Source organism: Ctenopharyngodon idella, chromosome 14, assembly GCF_019924925.1.
Source record: "Ctenopharyngodon idella isolate HZGC_01 chromosome 14, HZGC01, whole genome shotgun sequence".
In the NCBI taxonomy this organism is placed as follows: Eukaryota; Metazoa; Chordata; class Actinopteri; order Cypriniformes; family Xenocyprididae; genus Ctenopharyngodon; species Ctenopharyngodon idella.
The window spans coordinates 142272-155656 of NC_067233.1; the positions used below are offsets into that span (position 1 = coordinate 142272).

General features: G+C 37.1%; 1 protein-coding gene and 1 long non-coding RNA gene across 2 annotated transcripts in view; both read right to left on the bottom strand.

The window, feature by feature from the left end:
- Nucleotides 1-13385, bottom strand: part of LOC127494395 (uncharacterized) — a 492193-nt gene that overhangs the window by 106309 nt on the left and 372499 nt on the right. The window lies entirely within an intron of this gene.
- On the bottom strand, nt 6039-12299 carry LOC127494408 (uncharacterized). Its single transcript, XR_007924858.1, has 4 exons — nt 11585-12299; nt 8590-8729; nt 6539-6643; nt 6039-6126 (listed from the first exon to the last, which is right to left on the bottom strand). It is a non-coding gene; the product is annotated as an uncharacterized LOC127494408 (long non-coding RNA).

The following is a 13385-nucleotide window of genomic DNA, read 5'->3' on the forward strand; positions in this document are numbered from 1 at the left end:
GGCTCTGCTGAATCTGAAAGCGGAGAAAGTGTGTGTACATTTGTGTCAGATTCTTGGGAGTGTCTTCAGTATTTGATTCCTGCAGTGTTTTAGAGATCTTATAAGCCTGACTGTTTTTCTCATCATTATTTCTTTTCTCCTCCAGAATGTTCTGGAGAACAGTGGCTGAAATCCAGCAGAAGACTGGGATGTGGCACATGATAAAGAGACTCTTTGATTTTTTAACATGATCAATGATTGTGTTGGCCTGATTCTGATCCGTGAATCTTTTTTTGAAGTACTCTTCCTTTTGTGCTTCACTGAATCCTCGTATCTCTGTCAGCCGGTCGATACAGTCAGGAGGAATCTTACTGGCAGCTGCTGGTCTGGTGGTGATCCAGATGAGAGCAGAAGGAAGCAGATTTCCCTTCATGAGGTTCGTTAGGAGAACATCCAGAGAGGCTGGTGATGATACATCACGCCACGTCTCATTACAATCAAACTTCAGAGGAAGGCGACATTCGTCCAATCCATCAAGGATGAACAGGACTTTGAATAGATTCCTTCTTGTAAGGTTCAGTCCTTTTGTCTCTGGGAAAAATTGAGTTATAAGGTCCATCAAACTTAGTTTTTCTTTCTCCTTTAAGTTCATCTCTCTGAATGGAAGAGGAAATAATAATCTGATATCTTGATTTTCTTTTCCTTCAGCCCAGTCCAGAACAAACTTTTGCACAGAGACTGATTTTCCAATGCCAGCGACTCCTTTTGTTAAAACGGTTCGGATCTCCTTGTCTTGTTCAGGAGCTTCAAACAATTGTGTGCATTTAACCTGTATCTCTTGAGATTCATGATGCCTGGAAGCAACTTCAATCTGTCTGACCTCATGTTCAGTATTGACCTGTTCACTGCCACCCTGAGTGATATAGAGATCTGTGTAGATGTTATTCAGAAGTGTGGAGTCACCTTGCTTCGCAATTCCTTCAAACACACATTGATACTTCTTCTTTAGGCCACATTTTAGCTGATGAATGAAGAGCAGCTCATCTAAACACAGGAACAGAAAATAGATAGTTTTAGTCTTAATTTTCTCTCCTACATTTATAAGTGTCAATCAGATGATCTTGAGTCTCTGACCTTCTAGAGCATCAGCAGCTTCATCTTGCGTCATCTCTCTCAGGTAATGTAGTGTGAGATCAAGAGCTGCTGCTTTGGTACTGCATCTATTCTCATTAAAGTCCTTCACAAAGTGTTGTGTGTTCTCTTTTTGTAATATTTTCTTAAACTTTTCTAGTTCATTCTTCAGAAACGTGATTATTTTGCTCTCAAGATTCTGCAAACAAAGTAAGAAAAATAAGATACAGAACAACACAATTTAACCAGATCCACATCCATATTTGCTCAAAACTATTTATTTAGATATTAAAAATATTTGCAATAAAATAAACCAGTTAAAAAAACAAACATGGTAATTTGCTGTAATTTTTAAGACAAAAAAGTACAAAAACACCACATTTTTTCTTACATTTTGATTATTATTTATGGGTTCTTAAAATTTCTATTCTAGTATTTGTGCAAGAAATGTTTAGTAACCTATTTGTTTGTTTTACATATATTATAAACATTTATGAAAATGTGTTTTCTTACCTGGAAGATCTCTAGGAGATTGTCTCTGAAACTCTTGTGTTTCCTGTGAGTCTGAATGTCTGAGTCTAATGTCTCCCATTGAAGCCTGTTAGACAATAAAATACTGCATTTCCAGGAAAAAATATTATTATTGTTTTTAGCTATTTAAAATTTATGCTGTTAAAGTGTAGGATCTATTTAAGTATAAATATATAGTGAATTCTGCATTAACAATAGGTATTTTAATATATGTATATGTTTTGCAGCAGTTATGACAGCACACTAAAATAAATGGGTATTACAAGAAACTAGGGCTGGACGATACAACTAAAAAAATTATCATGATATAATGTTTCATATTGATCAGTATTGATAATTATTGAAAACATTTTAGTAGAAAAAAAATGTTTGAATTTAACCAATGCATTTTTAATTAAGGCAAACAACAAATAATTTTAAAACAAAGCAAAATAAAATGTAAACAAATCTTTCTTATATTTTTTATGAAGATTAAATAAGTGTTAAAGAAACTTAGAGCTGCACAATTCTGGATAAATTGAGAAACTTTTTTGTTTGTTTCAAATCAAGATCACAATTCTGAATGACAATTAAATGAAATAATATGTAATTTACTAGAGGTTCTGACAAAATATTAATTGCTGCAGTCTATTTTAAAATTTTAAATATATTTGAATTATTTGGATGTATGATTCAATGACACGCCCATAAACACTCTTGTTTCATTACTGGATGAATCAGTGTATTTGAAGAATCTGTTGAATAAAGATTCAACGTCAAATACATTTTTTAACACTCACTTGTCGCCACCTGGTGGTGAAACAATGTAATCGATAAATGCGTCGTTTTCAGCGCCATGCTTCAATATTTGCTCTATTTTGATCGATAACATAGATGTTAGTGTTTTATCTGAACTATAAACTTTTATCTCAGTACTTCTGTGATAATTTGAATATTTGTAACAGAAATAAAGATACTGTGTGTGTGATGTATCTATTTGAATTAACAAACGTGAGACCGCATGGCTGATTTCTCTGGTCACTTTTTACTGACTCAATCTTCAAACACCAGCGCCAAGCGCCTGCCAAAAAGACCCCGCCCCTTAGCTACGGAATCTCTACTGTGTCAAATGCAAAACTTGCAAGCATTCAATACATCACATTTACCCCCCCCCCCTTTTAAACAAAGGTACATTCAGCTTCACCTGAACCTGCAAAAAGCAAACCACAACAAAATTATTACGGTTTCTACTAACAACATAATAACAACCCTTTTTTTTTTTTATAACAGTAACATGCCAGACTACATTTACGACAATAACAGTCTTATCTGTAGCTACTGCAAGAGTGTCTGCTTCATGTATTACAAGTCCAAACGTTTAGGTGGTTTTCTAATTCTGGAAGAGCGACGTGGACTCTGAGTAACCCCTGTAACCCCTCCACAGTCCCTTTGAGAAAACTCAGAAACTGCTTGTTTCTCCTCTTCTGGTTCACTGGGTTGAAAAGAAGTGTCCATCTCTGAGCAATCAGTCTCTTTAACAAGTTCATCCCCTACAAACCTGGGTCTCAACTGATCACCATGTCTCCTGAAAGTGACATCAGTGTCTTGTCCCTGAACTTTGTAAGACACTGGCCCAGTTTGCTTTACTATCACACCTGGAACCCATTTGTTCCCTCCTCCTGTGGTGTTACGAAGGTAAACCGTATCTTTTTCAGAAAAAGACCTCTCCACCGCTCGTTGGTCATGATAGAACTTTTGCAGATACTGCTTCCTGTGAACAGTGACAGCGACATCTGGATGAACAAAATCCAGACGAGTGCGCACATGGCGGTTAAGGAAAAGATCCGCTGATGACTGACCTGTAGTACAGTTTGGAGTAGTGCGATACTGCATCAGGAAAAGCGAGATCTTATCTTCCAAGTCCATTGTCAAATGAGCAAGTTTATTTATTCCGCTTTTAAATGTCTGCACATACCTTTCTGCCAGACCGTTGGTAGCAGGATGACCGGGAGCACTCGTTGAATGGAGAATACCATTTTGCTGTATGAAGTTTTTGAACTCCACAGACGTAAATTGTGTTCCATTGTCTGTAAAAATGTGCTCCGGCAGTCCGTATGCTGCAAACAACCTCCTTAGTCTTGTGATGGTCGCTTGTGAGGTGAGGCTAGACATTTTGAACACCTCCAACCACTTTGAATACGCATCCACAAGTATCATGAATGTGTGTCCCTGTGTCGGCAAAGTCTATGTGTAGTCTTTTCCAGCTTTGACCCGGAAATTCCCAAGGGTGTAATGGAACTTGACGTGGTGCTTTTTGTTCCATCTGGCACGACTCACATGCTCTGCTAACCTGTTCCAGATCTGCATCTACTTTAGGCCACCACACATACTTGCGAGTGAGAGCTTTCATGTTAACTATCCCTTGATGACCCACATGCACTTCTTTCAGCACAAATTTTCTCAGTCTATCCGGAATTATCACTCTGGTGCCCCAGAGCACACATCCTCTTTCTGCAGACAATTCATTTCTGCGTGAGTGATAAGCTTTCAAACTCTCGTCCACATCCATTGACCAACCCTCCATTACATACTTCAGGACTTTGGATAACACCTTGTCTCGGTGTGTTACACGTGCAACCTGATCTGCATTCAGAGGAGCTTGTTCAAAATGTTCGGCGATTAAAGCATGAATATTCTCTGACACAGCCGCTGTGCCTACATCCGTCGTGTCAGGTAAGGGAACCCGTGAAAGACCATCCGCATTGCTGTGTTTCTCGGAAGGGCAGTACTCAATATGGTAATCATAAGCTGAAAGAATGATCGCCCACCTCTGAATCCTGGCCGCTGCCATGGTGCCATCTTTTATGTTCTCCGAACAAAGTCAACAGAGGTTTATGGTCAGTTACCATCTTGAACTTCCTTCCCCACAGATATTGATGAAACTTTTTAACTCCAAAAATGAGCGCCAGTCCCTCTTTCTCAATTTGAGAGTACTTTTTCTCAGCAGGCGCAAGAGTTCGTGAGGCATAAGCCACTGGACGTTCCTCTCCAGTGGGCATGGTGTTGCAGAACTGCTCCAATTCCATATGCCGACGAATCGCAGGCTAAGGTAAGTGGAAGACTTGGATCATAATGTACCAGAACGCTTTCGTCCGTCAGCAAATCTTTGCATTTTTTAAACGCTCTTTGCTCTGACTGTTTCCATTCCCAGGTTACATTATCTCTCAACAGCCTGTAGAGAGGAGCTGCCATTGTACTTTGGTTGGGCAAAAAACGTCCATAGTAATTGACTAAACCCAGAAATGCTCTCAGCTCCTTCACACAGGTAGGTGCTGGTGCATCCTTGATTGCAGCAACTTTGTCTGGAGATGGATGAAGGCCCTTGCTGTCTAACACAAATCCTAGATATTCAATTTGCGTCTTGCCAAACTCACATTTTGACTTCTTCACTCTCAAGCCGTTCTCTTTGAGTCTTTGTAGCACTGCCTGTAGCCGCAGCAGATGTTCATGTTCTGTTCTTCCAGTGACCATGAGGTCATCAAGGTAAACGACAACATCAAGATCTTTCATGATGTTCTCCATTATTCTTTGAAAAATCGAGGGTGCTGAGCTGACACCAAATGGTAGTCTATTGTAGACAAATAATCCTCTGTATGTGTTGATGGTCAACAGCTGTTTGGACTCGTCATCTAAAAGAACCTGCTGGTACGCTGAAGCTAGGTCTATTTTAGAAAACACAGTTCCTCCACTCAGAGTAGCCATCAACTCCTCAATCCGGGGTAATGGGTACGTTTCTGTAGTAGCTGCTTGATTCACGGTTAATTTATAGTCTCCACAAAGTCTTATGGTTTTGTCTTTTTTTATCACCGGCACAATGGGTGCTGCCCATTCACTGTGTTTTACAGGTGTGATTATTCCAGCCTTCTCCAGTCTGTCCAATTCCGCGTCAACTTGAGCCTTCATGGAAAAAGGCAGTGGGCGAGCTTTACAAAAACGTGGGGAAATTTCAGGATTCACCAGTATCTTTGCCTTAATCCCACGGTGTGCGCCTAATTCCTCTTTGAACACCTCTGGACATGAATCTAGCATCTCTTGAAGTGTCTTTGGTTGATGCACTTGACTGACATGTTTAATTTTTTCAATGCAGTATAGACACACTTTTGTCCATCTATGACTGAAGATGGATGGAAAGACATATTCATGTTTGGGTTGTAAGATCTATTTCCCATGGTGAATTTATGCCTCCTTGTAATTGTTTTACTGTAAAGATGCTCCAGACTGAGTTCAATAAAGAGGAAAGCAGACTAGCAGACACTGTGTTCTCTGAATTATTGTTTTATTTAATTTCCATCACATTTATCTTAGCTAATGCAATGCTGTAACAAAAAACACATGAAATACCTTTTGTTAGTTGATGTTTTTCTCTTACTGAAATATGGTCCTTCTTCTTTTGACCGGTCACTCTTCATAGACACAGAGCTGGACACATGTGAACCTGATCTTACACTAATGACACAAAGAGCAGAAAGATAAAACACTTTACTACAGGAGATACTTCAGTCTCATTTGAAAGGGTTTAATGTTGCAAATAGTAATTAAATGCAGTATAGACACACTTTTGTCTATCTATGACTGAAGATGGATGGAAAGACATATTCATGTTTGGGTTGTAAGATCTATTTTCCATGGTGAATTTATGCCTCCTTGTAATTATATTAATGTAAAGATGCTCCAGACTGAGTTCAATAAGAGGAAAGCAGACCATCAGACACTGTGTTCTCTGAATTATTGTTTTATTTCATTTCCATCACATTTATCTAAGCTAATGCAATGCTGTAACACAAAACACATGAAATGCCTTTCAGTAGCTGATGACACACCAAGATTAAATGGGTATTACAAAAAACACATTAAATACCTTTTGTTAGTTGATGGTTTTCTCTCACTGAAATATGGTCCTTCACCTTTTGACCAGTCACTCTTCACAGACACAGAGCTGGACACATGTGAGTCTGATCTTACACTAATGACACAAAGAGCAGAAAGATAAAACACTTTACTACAGGAGATACTTCAGGTTTCATGTTTAATTAAGCCCAGTTTAAAGGGAACCACTGGTGTTAAGACTTGTATGGCTTAATATAATGTAAATGATATCTCTTACTAAAATATGTAGTAAAAAAAACCCATAAAAGATTTACGTTATTTAAAAAATCCATGACATATTTGGACAATGGGGGCGCCATTTTGTTTGTGTTCTATGTCGGTGACGTCATATGGTTGCACTTGGTGATCTACTGACACTGTCCTATTGCTATTTTTACCGCAACACAACTCGGAATATAATTTACAATGCCACATTGTGCAGTTTTTGGTTGTAATATTCAGTCGATGAGACACAAGAGAAGTGATGTAAGTCTTCACTGCTTTACTAGCGATAAGAGGAGAAAAGAATTAGAAGTGAAGAATGTGGACGAATAAAACTTCCTAAAGATCCACGTCTTTGTTCTCTTCACTTTAGCCCTGATGACTTTGAGGCTTTTAGTAGACCACAGCTGAAAGAGCTTACAGTTGCCGATGGATGTAAGTGTATGCTTTAACCAAATGCTGCGCCTGTCGTGGAGACTGACGAAGGTAAGCCTATAACACATCTGGATTGAGACAGACTGCCTCAAAGCTTGTGTGTGCTGTGATGCACGAGATATCTGTGATCTCATAAACAGCAGCATCTTCTCAGCATGTTTATCTGTGTGTAATGCATTCAGGTGATCAGACGATTTTAACACGTCAATCATACAACAGTAGTTCGAATAGCCACAGAGTCATTGCACGTCTTCGATGTTTTCACCCTCACTAATTTTGCGCTCTGGCTCAAATTGAAAAGGCTGATCGGGTTTTAAAAGGAACCCCGTGGATATTAAGACTTGTATGCGTTACTAGATCACCGTTGCACCAAAACATACAGATGAAAAAGTATCAAAGTCATCAGGGCTAAAGTGAAGAGAACAAAGACATGGATCTTTAGGAAGTTTTATTCGTCCACATTCTTCACAACATCACTTCTCTTGTGGCTCATCGACTGAAAATTACAACTAAAAGCTGCACAATGTGGCATCGTATATTATATTCCGAGTTGTGTTGCGGTAAAAATATCAACAGGGTAATGTCAGTAGATCAGTGAGTGCAACCATTTGACGTCATTGACATAGAACACACTGTACACCTAAACAAAATGGCACCGCCCATTGTCCAAATGTCATGGATTTTTTAAATAACGCAAATCTTTCATGGGTTTTCTACTACATATCAGTAAGAGACATCATTTATGTTATGTTATATTTATGTTTATATTAAGCAAAACAAGTCTTAATACCAGTGGTTCCCTTTAACAAACAAATTCCTCGTCTAAAAAAAGCCCCTCTAAATGTGATTTCTCCCCTGGTCACTGATTCTAGCAATTTGTTTTTCATTGTTCATTGTTAGTAATTCCCAGTGGCCATCAAGTGTGATGTTAAAATGATTTCTTCACAGTCCCAAAACATCTACAGTCATGTAGAAGCTCTGTACGTTAGTTAGTTATTAACTGTGACATTGTCTATAAAGCCCTGTTTGACATGTATATTTGACTTGTTCTAATTAAAGTTTCCACATTATTTGCATTTACTATCCACTAAACGAGCACCTTTAAACTGTGATTAAATACACTTTAATCAGGGTTTGTACAGGACTTTACATATATGGTATATTAAACATTATTTAACTGCAATAAATGTTCCTGTAAATTAAATATAAAACCAGTTTCAAGACATTTTTAACCTGCGATAATACAGTATAATGCTGTTTTGCACAGCATTAGACATGTCAATGGTGAGAGAAAACACTCCTTGTTGATCAGGCTGTTCTTTACAGGACAAACCTGAAACTCCAGTAGAGTTTAAAGTGATTGTGTGAAAACAGACGCAGTCTTACCTCTGTTCCTCTGAGAGACTCATCTTAGAGAGAGAGTCCTTTCCTCGCTCCTCTGACATTACTGCAGATAAACTGACACTGAAAACAGCTCAGCTCTGGTATCTCTGTGTCGCTGAAGACCATCAGATGCTCAGCATGACCTGGACATGACAATGAGTCACTGAGATTAATATCAGGATACTTCAGAGGGATAAATGATGATGAAAAATAAGAACTAATGATGAATGTTGAGTTAATAAAAAAAGCAAATATGCAAAACCATGTTAAATATTAATATTATTAATATGATTTTATGTCTTCAAAGTGACCATAAACTGTCATTCAAGTTTTCATTGGTTTTGGTGAGAAACGTTAACATTTTCAACACTAGTTCACAAACTCTAGTTTCATAAGTACGGTTAAAATATATGGATGTTTATGTTGCTTTATCAAGGTGTCCATTGTAGTGGATATGTTTTTCAATGTTAATGTCTATATCGAAAAACTTGGTGGGCAGCATTATATTGAAGTGTTGGTCAGACTTGATTTGATTCATGATGGCATTTTATTAAATTTAAATAACATGAATTTAAAGGATTTTTAATATGAAAAAGAAACTACTTAGGATTGTTTATTGTACCAAAAGTAATACGAAAGGAATTTTAAATACATGTACAGCTGAAGCCAGCCTTGCAGAATCTGCAAAATGTTAATAATTTACAAAGGAGGGATTATAACAAATGCATTTTGTTTTTATTTATTACTGCTATAAACTATTTCACATAATAGATGTTTAAATATAGACCAAAAGACAAAATAATAACTGAATTTACACAAAAGATCCAGTTCATAAGTTTACATGTGTTTGAGTCAGGGGGTGTAAACTTTTGAACAGGATGATTGGTGGAAATGGATCTTATTTTGCTCAGAGATCTATGAGAGGTTATGGGGGATTGGTTGTCTTCCTCGCTTACAAGGGCGTAGTTTGGGTTTAAACATTGGCATTACATTTCATTAGCAGTGGTTCCCAAGCCAATACATGAAACTGATTGTCTTCAGAAAAGTTTCAAAGGCATTTTCTTTTCCTCTAATCTCTGTATAAAGTAGTATTAATAAGTGCAGCGCTGATTTATGTACAGCGGTAACCAAAGAGACGCTATATTGCTGCTGTGCCCTCAGGATTCACAGATGAACAGAAAGTTTGAAGAACAGCATTTATTTGAAATAGAAATCTATTATAACATTATAAATGTCTTTTTGACCAATTTAATCCATCCAATTTATTTAAAAAAAAATTGTGTGATTCCTGTCTTTGTATGCATGTGTAACCCCTCCAGTTCGCACCGCCCGCTCCAAGCGAGACTCGAACCCGAGTCCGTCCGCATGTGAGTCGGGCTGAAGACCACAGTCTCTAGTGTCAGTCTCTAGAGCGCCTCTTGAGTTCAGGGGAGTGAGGTTTACACACACAGCTCTTACCGGCCTACGTCCGTTACACATCTATGCATTTTAAATTGTGGTCAAGAGTTGTTGTTTTTTTGCTTTTGTTGTAAAAATAGCTTTAATTATTTTAAAATATTTATTAAACTGTAAAGAGTGATTAAAATATAAGACTGTTTAAGACTAAAAATGTCATTACAATCTCATACAACATCAAATGTCCACTCCATCACATATTACACCAACATCCGGTAATCAAAGGCAAATCAAGGCCATAATCCCAGTTTATTCCAGGACATGTGATATATGTTTTAAAAGTTTAAAAATATTCAATTTTTCAAAATTGGCCCTAATTAAATTCCCATTAAGAACAAGTTTATGAACCTTTATGACCTATAAATAATATTGAATGAATGTTTAGACTCGTTTAAGATGAGCAAAATCTGCACAGAACCGTTGCATGCCGGTTATAAATGTGTCCGAGTGTGGTCCGCCTTGTCAATAATGCAAAGATGAGGCTTATCATGTCACAATATCACCCCGTTTGGACTTTGTTTTCTGTTTTGCATTATTTCTTGCCAGTCTGTCATCATAGTTATGCATTCACTAACTTGCAATACGACTGGATATATCAGTTATTTTGGATATACTGTACATCAGGTTCAGTACATGGTGAATATTCTGAAGAAGAAAAAATCTCTCAACTAATGCTGTAAAATATACATGGGAATCAGTTGGTACTACATTAATATTGAAGGTTAAAATGAACTGATTTGTATACAAACTTAAATTACACTAAAGCAAAAGTTTATTATAATAAAGTTATAATAGGCCTTCTAACTTTAAAATTATTTCTACTCCAATTCGTTTTTTAATATAAATGGTGGCAGTCAACTTGACATTTGTTCAAACATGCATTATATAGGCTATTGAAGAACATTAAAAATGATAATTAATATGTAATATGGTGTATATATTTAGCTAAATGCTGCTCTCTAGAGTTCATTTTTCTAGCAGATTAACAAGTTTATGATCACTGAATATGTTTGTTCTGAGGTAAATGTGACATTGTTTACAAGCTGTTATTAACGTCTTTCCGCGGTTGAAACACTGATCAAGCGATTACACGAGACATGATACAGATTTCGTTAAGTTGTACTGTATCTTTTAAAATACCTTGAGATGTTTATTCGTGTTTATTTCGCGCTGTAACTGATATTAACGCTGAGGAAGGAGTCAACTGTTGTAATCGGTCACGACACATAAAGAGCGCCAAAACGGTATGTAAAGTAAAATGAGCAGAATTTAAAATATGAGACTTTGTTTCATGTCAAAAGCTACAAACCGCAAATCTTACAGTGATTTATTGGATGGTTCTGTATCCTCGCGCTTTTTTAAATGGGTATACGGAAACCCTTGACCTTTCCTACTGGGTATAAGGCGTATACCTGCTTATCACATAGACTACACCACTGGGTATAAGTTATAACTTATGTTAATAATCATTATTACACAAACTCATATGAAATCCGTTCATATTCCCTCAAATAACTGTAATCGTGTCAGTATTAAAGCTTACTTCAGCAGCACAGACGGTCTTGTCCTGCAGGAACAGAATCCAGAAGTCTCTGAAACACTTTTGGTTTGAGACTCACCTGTGCTCCTGATCACTGTCTGTCACGTGATACGATTCAATCTTTAGTACAATAGTCCAATCTGTGGTAAAAAGAGATTCTGCTTCATCTTCTACTGTTTTCATCTGAAGACTTGTAATGTTTAACCAGAGATTGTAAATTATAGGGAGATAAGAGGGTCTGTATCTCTTACCATTGGAGAAAGCGTAACGGCTAACTTAATCACGTGCAGCACCTCTCAGCCTATCGTGTAATGGCAGTGACGTCAGTCGCAACATTCCCTAGTCTGCCTTCTCTTAAAAAATACATTTTTATCAAGCTAAAATCTACATATAGTTCCCAACGAAAGTATTGTTTAGTGTAAAACATGCTGAAGATTAGCAAACAGGCTGTCGATTAATTAAATGATTAGCTATTTCCCCACAAAAGCTGTTTAATCAGCATAGTGAAGCCTCTCATCCATTGACATCCATTCAAAAAACAGCCTCTGGTCTCCTTCCCTGCGTACCACCAGAGGAGCATTAGCTTAGCCGTCACGCTTTTTTGGCTAAAGGTTGAAGGCTTGCTTTCCAGTGACTTTAGTTTAACAGCGAAAGCAGCGTTCTGAAACATTATATAAATGTGGTACACCTGTGATGTTGTTGTTCTAAGGTTCACTGATGTTTGAGAAACCAGCTTTTGGTGCATTACCGCCACCAGCTGGACAGAGTTTGCAGCGCCAACATGATGCCTAAATGATTTTTTTTTTTTACGTAAAACATCTACAGTTTTATTGTTGAGCTTTATCCAGATAAATCAGACACACACCGGTGGATACTCAACTGACATGCTTTATCTGGTACTCACTCCACACGTGTATCTCAGGCACCTTTACTATGTTGAAACGCCTCTCAACACAAGGGCCTCCGCTTGAGCTCGAAAAAGAGACTCACACCAAGGTCGAACATTATCGAGGCTTGGGGCAAAAATGCCACCGAAATTAATTAAATGCTCCCAGAATTCAAGATATATAGGTTTAAAAAATGTCCTTGTATGGGTTCATCATGACCACTCAAATTTAACTCCCTTTGTAATTATCATTTAAATCTGACTAATTTTCAAATAGTTTGTCATAAATCAAATTGGGGTAAATCAAAATATGACTTTCTGTTAAAAAGCAGGACATTGATTTGTCCACTGTAGTGGACACCAGGACTTAAAGCATGTTTATTACGCATTTTGGGAGACACAAGTGAATAGAGAAAGAAATTATATATCAATATTCCTATGAAATAGTAGATATTATTTTGAAAATCTTGCCAATTATTAGTAACACTTTTTGTCTGAGCATCAGTAACTCAGTGTTGTTTGTACTAGGGCTCTAAACTTTGATTCACGATAGCCACATTTGTCTACAAATAAAACTCTCTTGTACGTGTGCTTCACAATCACAGATTATGAGTTCATGTCAAACACAAAGAGTTCTGTTGTTACAACCTTCCACACTATCTGCCCCACATGAAAATATACTATAGTAATTCTGAACCATACTATAGTAAAGTACTTGAATTAATTTGTTGTGGTAATATAACAACTATAGTAATATAAACAAATTACTTTACCCAATACTTCTACAACTATAGGGTATATTATACTACAATACACTACAGTTTACTGTAGTAAAAACTAAAGTGTACTACAGTATTTATTACAGTTTATCAGTTCACTATAGTTAATATTACAGTATGCTGAAGCATTCATTAACAA